The following is an 8,695-nucleotide window of genomic DNA, read 5'->3' on the forward strand; positions in this document are numbered from 1 at the left end:
GATGGAGTTGCAATAGTCAATCCTGGTAATAACACAGTTTCTTTACAGGATTTTCGTCCAGGTATTTTTTTATAAAAGCAATATTTCTTGGATGATAACCAGCAGTTTTTACTACATTATTTATTTGGTCATTGAGAGACAAGTTACAGTCAAGAAATACACCCGGATCACAAACTTTACTAGATATCGGCACTGAGTCATTACTCATGTTCATTTGAACGTCACCCAAGCTTCTCACGCTTTTCCTCTTACCCACCACTATGAACTCAGTTTTGTTCTCATTTAATTTCAGTTGTTTAATTGTCATCCATTCTCTAACAATATCAAGGATTCGGTTTAGAGTTTCAGTAGTGTCATCTATATCATTTAAGGAGAATTAAAATTGTATCATCTGCTGTCACGGACAAATATATTATTTCAAACAAAGGCTAAGCAGTAAAGTAAATGCGCAGAAAGTAGGCCGGATATTGCCGAACTATCACCTTGTCTCCCTGATCCATGGGTTTTTGGGCAGCAGTTCGAGCCGCTTTAATTTTCGCTTTGGTATTTTGATGACCCAAGCACACATGTACTGAATCCGTTTCCATGTCAACAGGTACACCGGGGAGAAGGGACGCAGTAATGTAGGGGAAATAAGAACGCACCGACGTGCGAGAAAAGGCAGTTAAGTTAGAATCCTACTCGTGAGTGGGCACCATTCACGAGGCCCAGCAGCCATGGTAAGCCTACCACAGCCATGGCGGACGTCCATACGCCACACGACGTCCTATAGTTCTTTTTAATTTAAATGTCTCCCCGTCCGCTTTCCCCGGGTATTGTACCAGTTAAAAGTAAATTCCATTGTAATTGACTATTGACATCATTTAAGAGCCAGCAAGAAACTTATTAATCTTCTGTTATGCACCCTCAAGATTTAAAGTTCTAATTCACTCGTTTTGAAGAAGATTTCTGCTCATTTTAATTGTGAAAATTAACTTAGACGATAAATCCTACTTTACGAGTTCAACCTCGTCTGATTCACCGCCTCCTATCCTGTATTCTTTTTTATTATTACCCCACGCCCTATGACGCCGCAAATATTTTGAACTTCACACCATGCCTTTGTAGCATTTTCGATAGACCAATAGAATAAGATTGAGCCAAGTACACTCCCCTTAGTATGTACATAAGTGAAGGGTTTGGGTGCTTATCTAGAGCATAACTGTCCCCTGATATAAATGTAAATTAATTACAGTAACTGTTACACTTGCTTATATGGAACTATTGTGTACTGCATAATTAAGATGATCCTCATCCCTTCCTTCCTTCTGGTCTCTTGTGTTACCATTACTACATGAATAGATTACCTGAGAGAGAGAGAGAGAGAGAGAGAGAGAGAGAGAGAGAGAGAGAGAGAGAGAGAGAGAGAGAGAGATTTATCTATCAGCGAATCAATATCATTAATATTTTCTTTATTTCAATATGTCCCAAATTTATCATAGATGACATGATTAGAATCGATGCTCTAGTCTTTTTTAATCTAACGTATTGACCACGCATCTCTCTCTCTCTCTCTCTCTCTCTCTTTCTCTCTCTCTCTCTCTCTCTCTCTCTCTCTCTCTCTCTCTCTCTCTCCTCTTTCATACAGACGCTTCAAAGGAAGGATGGGGAGGTCATTCTCACCTAAAGAAAGCCCAAGGAGCTTGGTCCAACCTGTTCAAGAAGTTTCATATAAACTTTCTGGAAGCCATGGCAGTACTTCTTACACTGAAGAAAGTATCTCCTCGTCACTCGATCCACATAAGATTGGTTCTAGACAGCGAGGTGATAGTGAGATGCCTGAATCGACAAGGGTCGAGGTCACCTCAAATCAACCAAGTGATGTTGGCCATCTTCCGGCTAGCGGAAAAGAAGAGATGGCACTTGACAGCAATTCACCTTCAAGGGTTCCGCAATGTGACGGCGGATGCTCTATCCAGGTTCACACTGATAGTCAGAATGGTCCATAGATGCCAGATCATTCTCTTTCATCTCGAGTCAAGTCCCGGAACTGCAGATAGACCTCTTTGCTACGAACGACAACAAGAAGTTACATCGTTACGTGTCCCCGTACGAGGATCCTCTAACGGAAGCAGTGGACGCTGTCCCTCGACTGGAACAGATGGTCCAGGATTTACCTGTTCCCTCCGCACAACCTTCTACTGAAGGTCCTCGACAAACTGAGATCTTTCAAGGAAAAAGCGGCAATAGTGGCTCACAAGTGGCCGAACAGCGTTTGGTTCCCTCTGGCATTAGAAATACGACTGAAGTTTGTGCCGCTACCGGATCCAGTTTTGACTCGGCGAGTTCAGAAGTCGACTGTCTTCGCTTCATCACAGAAAACCCGGAACCTGCATCTAATGATTTTCTCTCCCTAGCGGTGAGAAAAAGATTCAGGATATCAAGAGACAGTATAGACTTTTTAGAGGAATATAAGTCCAAATCTACCAGAAGACAATATGAGTCATCATGGAGGAAGTGGGTGTCCTTTGTCATGGCGAAGAATCCACAAAAGATCTCGACAGACTTCTGTTTATCATTCTTCATCCACCTTCATGAACAAGGTTTAGCAGCCAACACAATATCAACGTGTAAGTCTGCCTTGACAAGGCCTATTCTATATGCCTTCCAGGTCGACCTCTCTAATGACATTTTTAACAAAATTCCGAAGGCCTGTGCTAGGCTCAGACCATCAGCACCTCCGAAACCCATTTCATGGTCTCTGGATAAAGTTCTTCATTTTGCTTTAATAATGAATAATGAGGAGTGTGCTTTAAAGGATTTGACCCAAAAAGTTATATTTCTGTTTGCACTCGCTTCGGGGCCTAGAGTTAGTGAAATAGTAGCCCTCTCGAGAGAGGAGGGTCATGTTCAGTTCTTAGATGGGGGAGAACTGAACCTTTTTCCGGATCCAACGTTTCTCGCCAAGAAAGAGCTACCCACCAATAGGTGGGGTCCCTGGAGAATCTGCCCTCTGAAGAAAGATGCATCTCTATGTCCAGTGGAGTGCCTAAAGGTCTATCTTCGTAGAACTTCAGACTTAAGGAGAGGACAGCTGTTTAGAGGAGAAACCTCAGGCTCAAATTTATCTCTGAAGCAACTAAGGGCGAAAATCACCTATTTTATTCGCTGAGCGGATTCAGACAGTACACCCGCAGGTCTTGATCCAAGAAAAGTGGCCTCTCCCATAAATTTCTTTAATAATATGGATTTTGAACATCTTCACTCATACACTGGCTCGAAGTCATCCATAGTATTCTTTAGACACTATGCGAAGCAAGTGGAGGAACTTAAAAGGTCTGTGGTAGCAGCAGGTAATGTCCTTAAACCTGCGGTTTAAATCTGCGAGGAACAGTGAAATTAATTGGGACGATTAATTAAGGGGTGGGTGTGTAGTCACGGACTGTTTCTACAGACTAAGTGTTAGGCCACTAAGGTGTCCTTATGAACTGTTCCATAGATAAAGGTGAACCAAGAATAGTGCGGACACATGTGCCAAGCGTTTGTTACGCTAGTGTGATTGAACAGTAATACAGACTGTAACAACAGTATTAATATTTTGATATCAAAAGTGGCGCAATGTTTCCTTTTCAGATGAAACAATATTTTCTGTTTTTACTGTTATCTTTATGCTTAATTATTTGTTCATCCACATATTGTAATTCTTATAATTGTCGATTGACCTATATTTTTATTGATTGTCAATAAACTAGTTCTTAGTGAACCTTGCGTCTTATTCGCCCACGTCATTTTACTAGATATGTACTTAGCATTACACTAAAACTATGGATAATTTTAACATGAATAGTCTTTAAGATTTTTCCTTGCTACAAGCAAACATTCATTGGTTTATTCTTTCCTCAAGAAGAAAAGACTTCATACCCCAAAGGGATGGTGTTTGATATGCAAAATTGTTCCTAAACGGATATAAACCTTTGTTCAATCCATTGATAAGAATAGGAACACCGGGGGACTTGTCGGTACTTCATACTGACATTGGTGGTTCTTATACAAACTTTGCTTTATAAGGTATAGGGTGAGACCACTATACTGGCTTGTAGGTTAGTCATCCATAGGTAATATGTACTCCTCGAGACTTTTTCCAGAGTCTAGTATGACTCTTCCCTGTTATTATTATTATTATTATTACTATCCAAGCTACAACCCTAGTTGGAAAAGCAAGTTGCTATAAGCCCAGGGGCTCCAACAGGGAAAAATAGCCCAGTGAGGAAAGGAAATAAGGAAATAAATAAATGAAGAGAACAAATTAACAATAAATCATTCTAAAATAAGTAACAACGTCAAAACAGACATGTTGTCCTGCTGGACCCGCCCTTCCTTTTAATAAAAAGGGCTATAGGACCCCTACCTATAATACAGTATCTGTAGCACCTCGTGTATCGCTACAAGGAATAGAGATGGCGCCGTCGGCGGCATTGTGTACACACTCGAAGCGGGATAGGAGAGATACCTTATTAACGGCTCTCCTTTCATTCTCGTTTTTCATTTTCTTGCCACTTTGACCCCTCGAAGTGTTAACTCTGTTTGGGGTGAAGATAGCTATCTGGCGTGTCAAGAATACGTCCTCTCATATTACGCGATATCCCATTTAAGATTTATTTAGGGATATTCGCTCCAGGAGTTACAATTCTGGACACCTTAAGGTAAAATTCTCTGGGAATATCACTGTAGTCAAATATACCCTAGGAAGCACCCTAAAGGGACTTCCATCAAGACGACATGGCCTGAGCCCAAATATATATATATATATATATATATATATATATATATATATATATATATATATATATACATATCCGTGTGTGAGTGCATGTGTGCATGTGTGTATGTGCGTGTATGATTTATCCGATTACATCTTATTTTTTAATTAAATCTGGTTTCCACAGAACAATTGTCAGGAAAATGTACGATGAAGTCTGAATTTCCATTGCACCGAAAACATTTGTAAAATAACAAATAATTTTTGTTATATCGCTAACGTAATTGTTTTACTTTATCCAAAATCATTAATCGTGAAAAATAGTCTTTATCATAAATGTTACAATCGTTAACTTTTAACATAACGTTATATATTGAACATGAACTAACGAGAAACTTTTTTTTTTTGTTATTACGTAATAATGGCGATGTTCTTTCCAGATACTAAAGTAATAATAAAGACTTGCATTAGGGCATCATTCCAGTGTTAAACTGATGTGTTAAAATACGTAAAAGGTTAAAACACTCCTTTTAATATCTGCAGAAGCTTGAGGAAAACATACTAAGAGAGAGAGAGAGAGAGAGAGAGAGAGAGAGAGAGAGAGAGAGAGAGAGAGAGAGAGAGAGAGAGAGAGAGACCTAAAAGATCATGCGTTTATCTAAAGACAATTAAAAGGAAAGGCTGAGAATCGAGAAAAAATAAATGACGTGATACTTAACCATGAACGAATTCATAAATTTGCATCTAAAAGAATGAAAGGGCTTCAGTTGAGAAGATCATAAGTAATAAACAATATCAAAGTTTTCTCTTTTATTAACAGGAGTAAAATGGTGGGCTGAAATCAATAAATTATTTGATAAATGAAATGAAATGCCAAATTTATCGCATAAACATGGAACAGTTGCATATAGTAATACCTCATCACATGAGAAAGATAAAATCATCAACTGTTGTTTTCGCCGGGAAGGTCTGAAATATTGCAATGAGATACTTTGATTATTATGCTTCATTTGCTGTTAGACATCGATGAGTTTTTCAATGTGAAAAATAAGTTCGATATTGTAACGATAAATCAGAGATCAAGCCCAAGTTGGAGAAACAAATCGGTTCACTGCTTAAAGAAAGTGTTATGTTTTTGTGACCTCAATGGTGTATTATGTACCTGGTGGCTAGTCAACTACGATGGGTTACATACGTACTTACAACCACGAGGTTAATACACTTTTGGGCCCAACCTTACAGTAAAGTATTTATAACTATAACTATGGATCGTCTCTCTCTCTCTCTCTCTCTCTCTCTCTCTCTCTCTCTCTCTCTCTCTCTCTCTCTCTCTCTCTCTCTCTCTCTCTCTCTCTACAAATAGGCATATATATATATATATATATATATATATATATATATATATATATACATATATATATATATATATATACATATATATATATATATATACTCAGACACTTGCTCTTCATTATATTAGGGGATACACAAACACACACACATTATATATACATATATACACACACATGCATATATTTATATATATATATATATATATATATACATATATATATATATATATATATATATATATATATATATATATATACGCAAATGTGTGTGCATTTGTATATATATTATGTTATGTATACATATATATAGTGTATATATACACATATATATACATATAACTGTATATATTATATATATACATACATACATACATATATATATATACATATATATATATATATATATATATATATATATATATACATATACTAAATACATTTCTCTGGTCACGCTCAGTTTTCACCACCCGTCGGGTAGGGTGGAGAGGGAATAGCCATGCTCTGGTGAGAAGGGGTGATCATGTGCATATCTATCTAAATATTTATCAGTTATACACAAACACACACACACACACACACACATATATATATATACATATATATATATATATATATATATATATATATATATATATATATATATACAATCTTTCTTACCATTTATCCTAGCCCCTTTACAATAGGAACGCCACGAGTTGAACCATTTAGTTTCTCTGCAATCCTTTAGAAATAAGACTGCTATCACCACTCTCTTTTTCACCCCATGAGATTCTGGTGCTGATTGAAAACAAGGAGGATTTGTGATGGACAGTCCTCGATCAAACTAGGTCCAAGAAATCCTTACCAAAGTACTGAGCTAATTGGGCCCCGAGCTCACTGACCCAACCATTGCTCAATGAGTCATACAGCGTGTTTCAGTAAAGTCTATCAGACCTAAGAAGCGTGCAAACATGTGCTCATATATACACATACATACATACATATATATATATGTATATATATATATATATATATATATATATATATATATATGTATATATATATATATATATATATATATATATATATACATAGTATATATATATATATATATATATATATATATATACATAGATATATATATATATATATATATATATATATATATATATACATAGTATATATATATATATATATATATATATATATATGAAATGTTTAAGTGTACATCACTATCACATGTACAGTACATATATCAAGTAATCATTAATATTTGTTACTTACCTAGTTTGAGGTACATCGTAGAAGTCAGCTGTCCATTCACCTGCAAAGCAGAAAGAAGAAAGGATGATTATCAACCTCGAAATTGGGTTCCATTAAACAATTACCCAACTTTCATAAACTTTTCTTTAACAGTTTGTCTTCTCATTACACGAAAAAAAAGGTTAAAAAAAATTTTTTCGTAAAGAAAAAAAAAATTCCTATACGCAATTTTAAAGGTTTTCTATAAAACAGTATTACAGACTTTATTTATCTTGAATTTGAATTTCATCATTTTCTTATCCTGAGGAGTTATGTTATTATGGCATCATTTTCCTAATTTGTGATACTAGATTTAGATCCCTGAATGATCAGACTATGTAATTTTACAAGAATATATCGTATATATATCTCTTAAAATTATGCAATAATGAAAGAAACGAAAAAAAATTACATTGGGATTGTGTAACAATTTTCATCTCAAAGAAATAAAAAAAAAACAGCAATCGATCAAGAAATTTGAAATAAGATTTTTCTCCTTACTTCACAGTCTCTCTCTCTCTCTCTCTCTCTCTCTCTCTCTCTCTCTCTCTCTCTCTCTCTCTCTCTCTCTCTCTCAATGATTGACAATAATTTCTTATGTTTGTATTCCAATTCAACTGTATTAAAAAAAAATGTCACAATCCCAGTTTAAAAACGAAAAATATGTAATATACAAAATACTCAAAATTCTCAAAACAAGATTAAAAATAACGATTTACACAAAATAATTTACTGCTTCTCAGTCTCCCAAAATTTACTGCCATCATTGGTGCCTTTGTTCACTCAAACATTGATAATTGGTTATAAATGGCCTTTCACTGGGTAGTCTTGTTGGTGCCTTTGTTCACTCAAACATTGATAATTGGTCATAAATGGCCTTTTACTGGGTAGTCTTGTTGGTGCCTTTGTTCACGCAAACATTGATAATTGGTTATAAATGGCCTTTTACTGGGTAGTCTTGTTGGTGCCATTGTTCACGCAAACATTGATAATTGGTTATAAATGGCCTTTTACTGGGTAGTCTTGTTGGTGCCTTTGTTCACGCAAACATTGATAATTGATTACAAATGGCCTTTCACTGGGTAGTCTTGTTGGTGCCATTGTTCACGCAAACATTGATAATTGGTTACAAATGGCCTTTCACTGGGTAGTCTTGTTGGTGCCATTGTTCACGCAAACATTGATAATTGGTTACAAATGGCCTTTCACTGGGTAGTCTTGTTGGTGCCATTGTTCACGCAAACATTGATAATTGGTTACAAATGGCCTTTCACTGGGTAGTCTTGTTGGTGCCTTTGTTCACGCAAACATTGATAATTGGTTA

The sequence above is a fragment of the Palaemon carinicauda genome, chromosome 28, assembly GCF_036898095.1.
Source record: "Palaemon carinicauda isolate YSFRI2023 chromosome 28, ASM3689809v2, whole genome shotgun sequence".
Classification (NCBI taxonomy): Eukaryota; Metazoa; Arthropoda; class Malacostraca; order Decapoda; family Palaemonidae; genus Palaemon; species Palaemon carinicauda.